The sequence below is a fragment of the Capra hircus genome, chromosome 4, assembly GCF_001704415.2.
Source record: "Capra hircus breed San Clemente chromosome 4, ASM170441v1, whole genome shotgun sequence".
NCBI lineage: Eukaryota > Metazoa > Chordata > Mammalia > Artiodactyla > Bovidae > Capra > Capra hircus.
This window is the reverse complement of record NC_030811.1, coordinates 54,275,440-54,287,176: the sequence shown is the minus strand read 5'-3', so window position 1 is coordinate 54,287,176 and position 11,737 is coordinate 54,275,440. Positions and strand designations below refer to the sequence as shown.

The following is an 11,737-nucleotide window of genomic DNA, read 5'->3' as shown; positions in this document are numbered from 1 at the left end:
AGCTCACTAAGAGCATAGAACCCCCACACCAACTGGAGAATATCTTACTGAAGTGAGCTTAGAATTAACTACTGGTGACTCTCAAGCTGGATTTTGAAGACTCAGTTATGTGAATGAGAATCAGGTGAACAAGCTTAGAAGTTTAAGCATGGATGTGGTAAAAAGTTAACCACTGGCTAAGAAGGCCTGAAACTCATAAAACTGTCCCTGCAGAGCTCGACACAGGCAACAACTCAGACAAGTGCTATTCATCAGCACTGCTCACAATTCTTATTGGTCACTTGGCTAAAACACAAGACACTCATTCCTAACTATCAATTGACCAGTTATTCAGAGCCTATGTGTGCTCACCAAAACACTAATCACAGCAAAAGTCAGTGACACTATGGAAGACAGTATGGAGATTCCTTAGAAAACTATGAATAAAATGGGACCTAATTAAACCTAAAAGCTTCTACACAACAAAGGAACCTATAAGCAAGGTGAAAAGACAGCCTTCAGAATGGGAGAAAATAATAGCAAATGAAGCAACTGACAAACAACCAATCTCAAAAATATACAAGCAACTCCTGCAGCTCAACTCCAGAAAAATAAACGACCCAATCAAAAAATGGGCCAAAGAACTAAATAGACATTTCTCCAAAGAAGACATATAGATGGCTAACAAACACATGAAAAGATGCTCAATGTCACTCGTTATCAGAGAAATGCAAATCAAAACCACAATGAGCCCCAATGTTCATCGCAGCACTGTTTATAACAGCCAGGACATGGAAACAACCTAGATGTCCATCAGCAGATGAATGGATAAGAAAGCTGTGGTACATATACACAATGGAGTATTACTCAGCCGTTAAAAAGAATTCATTTGAATCAGTTCTGATGAGATGGATGAAACTGGAGCCAATTATACAGAGTGAAGTAAGCCAGAAAGAAAAACACCAATACAGTATACTAACACATATATATGGAATTTAGGAAGATGGCAATGACAACCCTGTATGCAAGACAGGAAAAAAGACACAGATGTGTATAATGGACTTTTGGACTCAGAGGGAGAGGGTGGGATGATTTGGGAGAATGGCATTGAAACATGTATACTATCATGTAAGAATTGAATCGCCGGTCTATGTCTGACGCAGGATACAGCATGCTTGGGGCTGGTGCATGGGGATGACCCAGAGAGATGTTATGGGGAGGGAGGTGGGAGGGGGGTTCATGTTTGGGAACGCATGTAAGAATTAAAGATTTTAAAATTTAAAAAATAAAAAACAAAAACAAACAAACACACACCACAATGAGGTACCATTTCACACCAGTCAGAATGGCTGCGATCCAAAAGACTACAAGCAATAAATGCTGGAGAGGGTGTGGAGAAAAGGGAACCCTCCTACACTGTTGGTGGGAATGAAACTAGTACAGCCACTATGGAGAACAGTGTGGAGATTCCTTAAAAAACTGGAAATAGAGCTGCCTTATGACCTAGCAATCCCACTGCTGGGCATACACACTGAGGAAACCAGAACTGAAACGTGTACCCCAGGGTTCATCACAGCACTGTTTATAATAGCCAGGACATGGAGGCAACCTAGATGTCCATCAGCAGAGCAATGGATAAGAAAGCTGCGGTACATATATACAATAGAGTATTACTCGCCCATTAAAAAGAATACATTTGAATCAGTTCTAATGAGGTGGATGAAACTGGAGCCTATTATACAGAGTGAAGTAAGCCAGAAAGAAAATATAGTATACTAACACACATATATATGGAATTTAGAAAGATGGTAATGATAACCCTGTATACGAGACAGCAAAAGAGACACAGATGTATAGAACAGTCTTTTGGACTCTGTGGAAGAGGGAGAGGGTGGGATGATTTGGGAGAATGGCACTGAAACATGTATAATATCATATAAGAAATGAATCGCCAGTGCAGGTTCGATGCAGGATACAGGATGCTTGGGGCTGGTGCACTGGGATGACCTAGAGGGATGGTACAGGGAGGAAGGAGGAAGGGGGGTTCAGGATGGGGAACACGTGTATACCTGTGGCGGATTCATGTTGATGTATGGCAAAACCAACACAATATTGTAAAGTAATTAACCTCCAACTAAAATAAATAAATTTATTTTTAAAAAAAAGAAAACTATGAGTAAAACCACCATATGACCCAGCCATCCCACTATTAGGCATATACCCCAAGAAAACCAAAACTGAAAAAGACACATGTACCCCAATATTCATTGCAGCACTATTTACAACAGCTAGAACATGGTAATAACCTAGATGTCCATTGACAGATAAATGGATAAAGAAGCTGTTAGTACATAAATACAATGGAATACTACGCTAGCATAAAAAGGAACACATTTGAGTCAGTTCTAATGAGGTGGATGGACCTAGAGCCTATTATATGTACAGAGTGAAGTAAGTCAGAAAGAGAAATATAAATATCATATAGTGATGCATATATATGGAATCTAGAAAGATGGACTGATGAACTTATTTTCAGGACACCAATGGAGAAACAGACACAGAGAACAGACTTATGGACAGAGGGTGGGTGTGGGGGAGGAGGGGGAGGCTGCGAGTATGAAGAGTAACATGGAAATTTACAATACCATATGGAAAATAGATAGCCAAGGGGAATTTGCTGTATGACTCAGGGGAACTCAAATAGGGGCTCTGTGACAATCCAGAAGGGTGGGATGGGGAGGGAGAGGACATGGGTGTACCTATGGATGATTCTTGTTGATGATGATAGAAACCCACAAAATTCTGTGAATCAAGATTGCTGGGAGAAATATCAATAACCTCAGATATGCAGATGACACCACCCTTATGGCAGAAAGTGAAGAGGAGCTAAAAAGCCTCTTGATGAAAGTGAAAGAGGAGAGTGAAAAAGTTGGCTTAAAGCTCAACATTCAGAAAACAAAGATCATGGCATCTGGTCCTATCACTTCATGGGAAATAGATGGGGAAAACAGTGGAAACAGTGTCAGACTTTATTTTTTGGGGCTCCAAAATCACAGCAGATGGTGACTGCAGCCATGAAATTGAAAGACGCTTACTCCTTGGAAGAAAAGTTATGACCAACCTAGATAGCACATTCAAAAGCAGAGATATTACTTTGCCGACTAAGGTCCGTCTAGTCAAGGCTATGGTTTTTCCTGTGGTCATGTATGGATGTGAGAGTTGGACTGTGAAGAAGGCTGAGCGCCGAAGAATTGATGCGTTTGAACTGTGGTGTTGGAGAAGACTCAAGAGTCCCTTGGACTGCAAGGAGATCCAACCAGTCCATTCTGAAGGAGATCAGCCCTGGGCTTTCTTTGGAAGGAATGATGTTAAAGCTGAAACTCCAGTACTTTGGCCACCTCATGTGACGAGTTGACTCACTGGAAAAGACTCTGATGCTGGGAGGGATTGGGGGCAGGAGGAGAAGGGGACGACAGAGGATGAGATGGCTGGATGGCATCATGGACTCGATGGACGTGAGTCTGAGTGAACCCCGGGAGATGGTGATGGACAGGGAGGCCTGGCGTGCTGCGATTCATGGGGTCACAAAGAGTCGGACACGACTGAGCAACTGAACTGAACTGAACTGAATTATCCTTCAATTAAATAAATTGGCAAAAAAAAAAAGTGACATTTATGAGAGCACACAAAGAGGGCTCGTTAGGCCATCAACCTTTTCAAGACATTTCTGGCCTTTCTCATTTAAAAAAAAAAAAAAAAAGCTGGAAATTCTATTTCCATTTAGTAACAAAATAAGACCAGCTCTGCTCATGCATGGTAGCTAATCAACTTTGAGAAACTCAGGTCTCCAAAGTTAGAATTACAAGGCTTTCAAAAATACTCACGTTAAGGATAGAGTAGAAAAACAACCTCCTGGTCATCTGGACCTGCGTATCTAACTAACACAGTAACCAATGGTCACATGTGGCTCTTGAGCACTTAAAATAAGGCTAGTTCTGAATACAGATGTGCTATAAATATAAAATATATACCCAATTTTAAAGACTGAAAAAGAATGCAAAATACTTCACTGATAGTTTTTACACTGATTATATACTAAAGTGATAATAGTTTAGATACTGAAATACCTTAGCAAGGCCTTTAGCTTTTGTAGTGTTTGAATTCTAACAACGGTTGAACCATATACCGTTTAACTTCATTGATGGCTATCCTCTGAAAACTTGAACTTGAATCCTTTTAACATTTACAGATTTAACAACATTTGAATTATTAATGATTTACTCTGAAAAGTTCATGACATACAATAACTTGATATCTTTCTGAAATACAAATTCACATTGCTAGTACTGTACAATTACAACGGCTTTCAGTTATCCAGCTACAAAATGATCAAGGTGATCCAAAAGCATTTAAATCTCAAACTGACTTTGTTAGGAAGATATTTTTTGTGTCATGTACTTTTTAAAATCTCACAAAATAATGAACACTGAATTCATAAGTTTATATGGAAAGAACCATAGAAATAAAGCACTGTGTGACTGAATTTAACAATTGCTAATAAGGATCAAAATGCAGCCAGCAGCACTCCAGAGTCTTCCGGGAACTGGTCCTCTTCTGGTCCTCTTGCACAGCCTAACCTACTCATCCCAACAGCAGCATCCATTAGGACAGTAGGATTCATCCTTCCTGTCTATTTCTGAAAATACTCTTCTTCCAAGAGTAGAAGACTAGTACACAGAAAGGGTACGGGACAAATGACTCAAAGAGAAAACTTCAAGAAGGCTTCAGTGTGTCTCTCAGCATTTCACTAAACACACCTAGGAAAGCATGGCCCTACTCCAACAGGTATCTGAGGTTAAGGGGAAGATTAGTGGTGGAGGAGTCCAAGTCACCCAACCTAGATGTCGATAACCTAGTTCAGTGAAGCCCACTTACCATATACTTGTAACAGCGTTGGCCACATTTTTGTCTAGATGCCCCCAAAACACTAAAAACAGACAGACACACACACACCAGCTGTTCCTGTCTGGTTCTCTCAAGACTCTCTCATTTAAGATCCTGCAGGTCAGAACTGGTGCTCTTTTATCTCTGGTTCTTCAGCAGATTCTTCAGCATAATTGGCTTTCCCAAGGGAAAGATATTCTGTCCTTCAGATTCCACCCTTCAAGATGTGGGAGAAGTACTAGCTGGGAGTTGTCTTGGTCTTGTCTGTCATCCTTTACATCTAAGAGACTACCAAGTTGAGTTAATTCTACTCTTTACATCGTTTAAGCTCTTCCATTTTTGCTCTATTGTCATTGCTTTAGTTTTGCTCATCATCTTGCCTGAATTAATATAAATTCTAACATGTCTGCCACTAGCCTCATTCCTCTCTAATCTGAAGGGTGAATCTGTGTTTTTCCTCCTAAAAATCCTTCAGCCTTAGTTTGGCACATACATCCCTTTGATATTTGTTACCTGCTTACCTCTCTAGACACAGCAACTATCCAAGAGGGTTATGATTCTATGTGCTATGTTTTCTGCCTGAGAATACTCTTCCTAACCTCCTGCTTCCCACTTCCTTTTAATCCATATGCCCTAGAGCTATGATCTATTTCTTCTTAAAGACTTAAGGTCATTCTCTTGCCTAGTGTGAGCTTAATGGCCCTTCTCCCTATCTCCACAAGAGCCTTTACTCCTTATTATATGTTTGTTTACTTATTTGCATCACATACTAAAGATTAAATTCCTGCAGATCAGTTATTCTTCATTTCTATATTCTTAGTTCCCTAACAGTCCACAGAACCAAGTAGTGCTTAGTATGTAACTGCTGAAATAATCTTCAGATTTCAGCAAGAGGGAAGATCAGAATCCACCCTGTCCTCTATTACACTTATTTTTCTTAAGTCAAGGTCTATGAATTACTCCTACACTTCATGAATGAAGAGAATAACAAAATTTATTCACAGATGGGCAAAAATATTTTTATTTATAAAAACTACTAACATTATTAAGTGCTTACTCTGTCTGGTGCATACATGTACTTTCCATTTAATCCTCCAATAACCTTGAGGTAGGCAGTAGTATTACCTGTTTTTATAGGCAAAAGCGAGGCACAGAAAAGTGTATTGCCAACATTAAGAAGATGGCAAAACTAGGCACTGTGGCTCCAAAATCCATGTTGTTAACCACTATGCTAAAAAATTCAATACCTCTTCCATCATGAAAACTGTGCTTCAAAAGATTACTCTCCTTTTAAAAACATAATGGAATGTTACTAAAATACAATCTAAATTTTAAGTTATGATTGTGCACTGGCAGACCCTCATCCCTCCCTAAAATATAACAGCTCTCCAATCACATTTCAATTACAAATTTACAGAATAGGCTTTACATTACAAATTTCACAGTACGTCTCTTTCCTTATGGTTACAGTAGTGAAGAAAGGCCTCTTTGTCCACTACCACTATGAACAGTTGCTTCTTAAGCTATTGCAGAATTTTAATATTTTATTCAGTTTTTGTGGCAATGAGTATACAAAAATAAAGAAAATTGTGACATAAGTTAATTCATGGTAACCTTTCAGAATTCAGATAATTCTGTTTTATGGTAAAGTACTGTCAACTTCTAGACATAAGGTGGATATGACAGAGTTCCCTGAAAGAATTCTTCTCTTATTTTCTACTTCTCAACAGTGGGATAATTTGGCAAGATCATTTGGAAGTCTTATTTATTAAAATATTAATAATGAATTATTCCACTTTACAGCATACAAGTTGTTCCCAAAACATCTTCTCTATTTCTTGTGACTGATGTTTTTGATACCAGGAAAACCCTTTCTAGTAGAGGAAATTAAAAAGTATTTCGGAAGAGGTGAGGAAACCATGAACCTCTAGAGCAGTAGAGGTAAATATTCATTATTATCATGATTTTCAAATGAGGACACTCACACAGTCATTACAAAGCAATAAAATGTAATGGAGACCAGTGTCATCATCAAATCCCCAAACCTCTTGTATCTCTCTATAGGATCTGCTAATTGTATTAAATGCACACAGATGCTCAAAATGCTTTTGACTAACAAACGAAACCTTTTCAAGATGCTGGCACCAGATTCACTGGTAACAGGTTGCCCAGAGAACTCTTCAAGTTTATAAACAGAAATCATTAGTACTTACCAATCTCAGCATACTAAATGAAAAAGGAAGTCATGAGAATCTAGTGACAGAAGAAATTAGTCACTTCTGATTGTAAGACTTGCAATCCTGGAAGATGTCACACAGTCCAAAGCAGAGTTAAGAACCACAAAGCTGGTTAACAGATACTATAATATCACTTTTAAAAATTTCATTTCTTTCTGGGATGTGAGTTTATGCCATGCAACCAACAAGCAACCAACATTTATCTTATTAGCTACTGGTCTCCCCTAAGTATAGTAATGTTGCATTTTTGACTAAAACTAAACATTATCAAATCTGATTTTCTTTGATGTCTCTTACTTTCCATAGAGAATCAGACAACTTAAAAGACAAGGTATTTCTGATTCAATACAGGAATTCTGTGATTTGAAAAGAATATCCCTAGCTTAAGCACAGCATTCATAGAATATGGTTTATTTGTAGTATTGTCTAGTGAAAGTTGCTCAGTCATGTCTGACTCTTTGCAACCCCATGGACTATACAGTCCATGCAATTCTCCAGGTCAGAATACTGGAGTGGGTAGCCATTCCCTTCTCCAGGGGATCTTCCCAACCCAGGAATCGAACCCAGGTCTCCCACATTGCAGGCAGATTCTTTACCAGCTAAGCCAACAGGGAAGCCTATTATTACATAAAAATTTTTACCAGCTGTTCCTGAATAAGGATCACTACTATACTAAGTAGCAATTTCCTATATACATATACATATAAATCAAGTAACAATTGAGTTTCAGAATGAAAAAATCTGGGTAGAGAAGAAAAGGGGACAACACCACAGATGATGTAACTACCATAATATTTCTCTTCATACAGCAAAGAAAAAGATCAGAAGTTACATACTTCAGAAATAGAGAATGGGCCAAAGACAAAATACTGGCATGCTAGATTTTTTTTTAACTTAGAAAATATCTGTACATGAACAAGGGATACTTCACATTTAACCACCCATTGTCAGTATGTTCTGAGTTAACCTCAAGATAAATCAGAATGCAAGAAAATAGCCCAAATGAACTAAAAAGCTTCCTGCAACTAACAGGTTGTACTGTATTTAGAGCAATATGTATCTCTATGCAGTTTTATAAAATTCTTAATAATCTGACTTATCTGGAAACTTTCTCTGAGGAAATCTAAGATGACTATTAATAATCAATGTATAATAACATGGATATCAATCAGATGGTTAAGTCAATTATTCTTGAATTTTAAAAATGTTTCATGTTTTGTTCAAATGTAATTTCCCTTTTTCAATTCTGTTAGTAAATTAAATTAGGTAATATTTACATTAAATTACAGTCCTTTTTCAACTAAAGGAATATCCTTGTGTCTTGCTATAAAAATTATCTATATTTCAGTCACAAACATTACTCTTAAAATGCACTCTATATCTGATTTAAGACCAGATCTGAAATACAGATTAAGATTATTCTTAGTTTATTTCTCTGGGAAAGAGCCAAAAGAAGACAGAATAATTGTACTCATATACATCCTTACACTCTTTTATACATTCTGGGGGAAAAAAAATCAGATCAGCATGAGTCAAAATTGGCAATAAACCCATTAAAAAGAGAAGAGTGGCACTAAAGTGAAATTTCAGAATATACTGCTTTCTATATACCTAACTGTGATCTTACTTAAAAACAAGTATTTACAAAGTTTCTAGAAAACTAGAACCAACTTGATAACTAGGGTTTCAATCTTTATTTTGTCTCCATAATATTCAGCTGTCAGCAGTTTCAGCTACACATTTAAACATCTAATGTGATTTTATTTGGTATCTTTATATAAATTTATAAATATTGTAAGTGACATTATGCACAATGTTACTTATGATATTTTCCAGATTAACAATTTTGACTTTAAATAAAAACTGGAGCATTTGGGCTTTGAAATTTTTTCAATTTCTAAATTCTTCTTCTTAAGAAGTCACTGATGGAGACTGAATTTAAAGTTAAAAAAAAATGCTACCTTTTGTAAATTTTAACAAAAAGGGGTCATTATGAACAAATTTATTAATAAGTAAATACTGTTCTAAACAAATTATCAAGTAGCACTCGACACTGGCAAACAATGAACTTTCTTTTCAACCACAGGAGCTTCTATTGTAGGAGCTGCAGCACAGAACCTTATGACAAACAAAGGCTAAGTGAGTAAGACTGTGAGAGTATGGTACTGGATAAAGAAGGAAAAGGGAATTTAGACCAATAAACTTTAAAAGTCAGTGAGTAAATTATATCAGAAAATCAACTTCCAAGAAAACATCAACAGCTAACTACCACAGCTATAGTAAATCTTTTCCTTTAAGAATGGAATACAAAGTAATTCTTACCATAACAACATACCAGTAGAAAAAAAAATTATTCACATTCTAAGAGGTTTTTCTTGCTCTGTGTGTGTGTGGGTGTGTGTGAGTGAGTGAGTGACAGATAAAGAGAGCACGCGCATGAGAGCAAGAGGGAGAACTTACAAAACTGAAAATGTGAACTAAAATGCGTTCATATTAAGGTTTCATGATAACAAAAAATTTAAGAAGAGAATATTTTCCTTGAGGAAAGAATATTTTACACAACTGGTTAAAAAAGCACCTATGAAACTGTGCTGTCAGCTTGTCACAATGGAGGTTTAGGATTCCTTAATCAACTGCACCGTAACAGAAGGCATTTCACAGCATAACTTTAGGGAAAATGTTATCTGCTCTAGAATCACACAAATAACAATTAAGAACTCTTTTTAAAAATTGTTTATAACACACAAATTTTTCTGGGTAGCAGCAGTTGCTCCTGTACGTGCCCTTAAAAAAATATATGAAACAGAAGCAACAGAACGAGGGAAGAAAATCGAGAAGGATAAGAGCAGCAGTAAGAGAAAAGCAAATACTTAAATACATTAAAGAAAGCTTAAAAGAAGGAAACAGTACTGTGTACCTCTTAATTATTCCGAGTAAAGTGCACTGCTTAAATCGTCCTCTGATAACATTTTCCCTATGTTGAAAACATGAAATTTATGAATTGGTATTTTTGATACTAAAAAAAATAAAGACATTCATTGTTGCAGCCCTGATAGCTCTCTTCCAGTACTTTTTAACCATTCAGATGTATTTTGTGGGAATATTTATTCACATAATTTTGCTTAATACATTTCTTTCTATACAAGACTGAATTTAAAACTAACATTTTAATTATAGTAATAACACATTAATAAATTATAAATTAACAAAGTCTTCATGTCTGCTTTAAAAAATCATTTATCAAATGCTAAACTCCAGATTATCTGGAAAATTAAAGATGCAAATTGCTATAAATCTGGCATCCCAATTAAATTGATTTTTAAAAGTATATAAAAATGTCCCTCAAATTATTCCAAGTTCCACTCAAGAAAATTTTATTTTACCCTTTTCATAAGTTATTAAAGTATTACAACCTGCTAAACATTTTACCTAAATGTAGGAAAACTGCCTGGAGATGCAAAGCACATTACATGAAAAGAACAAATAAAAATACCCGTTAAAACAAAGTTATTATAGCTGGCAGCACTTAAAATTGGTAATTATTTTTTTTTAAGTTGCATAGCTGCAAGATGATTCATTGCTGATTACCTGTTGAGCAGTTTTATTTAAAAAGGAAATAACATATTTATTAAATTGCAATTCAGTAGATAATCCTAGATTTAATTAATTAGAATATAATATGTAACTTGATTTTTTATTCTTTGGACTGCATCCTGATAATGTTAAACCTTTAATTTAAAATAGTAACATACTGTAGCTTTCCTATGTAGAAACCTATTTTCTACTCTTGGGGGGAGAAAAAAAACTGAAGAACTTGAGATCATGGTCTACATTCAGAGAATGTTTTACTGCTTGATTACATTTCTTGGTTTCACATTTAAGACTTCAATTTTTAAGAAGTAAATTACGTGGTCTTCAATTTAAGAACTGATGAATGCAGGAACATCATGTTGGGAAAATAAAGGGTCCCCAAACTAAAAACCAAAACAAATCAAACACAAGTAGTTGTGCAGCCCTAGAGAACTTAATAAAAAGAAAATCAACTTGTAAATCAGTTAACTTTGGCGTCTGCATACAAAATGTTCACCAGTATTACCTATGTAGATGACTACTAAGGGATGTGCAGCATTTTCAAAATCCCTGTGTGTCCTTTAAATGCATGTCTGGTACACTGAGTTCTGTGGCAATTGTCCTCTCTCCAGCAGGATTTTTTTCCTATATGATTGTCCATCTCTGCATTATTGAGTCTCACAGAACTTAGATATCTGGCTGAGTGTGCCTGCATTTTGTTTTTGTTTTTCCAGAGACAGATCTTCGTATCCTCTTGGTTTTTCAAGCATCTTGAAGTCAAGGAAACCTGTGTAAAAGCAGATACATTAAGCTTAAGCAACGGTCCATGATAGTAACACAAATCAAAATTAAACACCTATTTCCCCATGAACATTGCTTTAGACTGTAAATTTTCATACACTAGCATTTTAAAAAGCTGATAAAATCTGTGTTCTGCCAAGAAAAAAATCAAGGACACCAAAGGACAAATTAAAGCTTAAAATTGTTACCAAAAAAACCACACCAAA

The 11,737-nt window shown here is 36.2% G+C and overlaps 1 protein-coding gene across 1 annotated transcript in view; it reads right to left on the bottom strand.

Moving 5' to 3' along the window:
• ZNRF2 (zinc and ring finger 2) overlaps positions 8,571-11,737 on the bottom strand; it is a 92,023-nt gene continuing 88,856 nt past the window's right edge. Inside the window, exon 5 of the mRNA XM_018047106.1 lies at positions 8,571-11,517. The gene's annotated coding sequence lies outside the window, so the exon portion shown is untranslated. The remainder of the gene's footprint in view (positions 11,518-11,737) is intronic.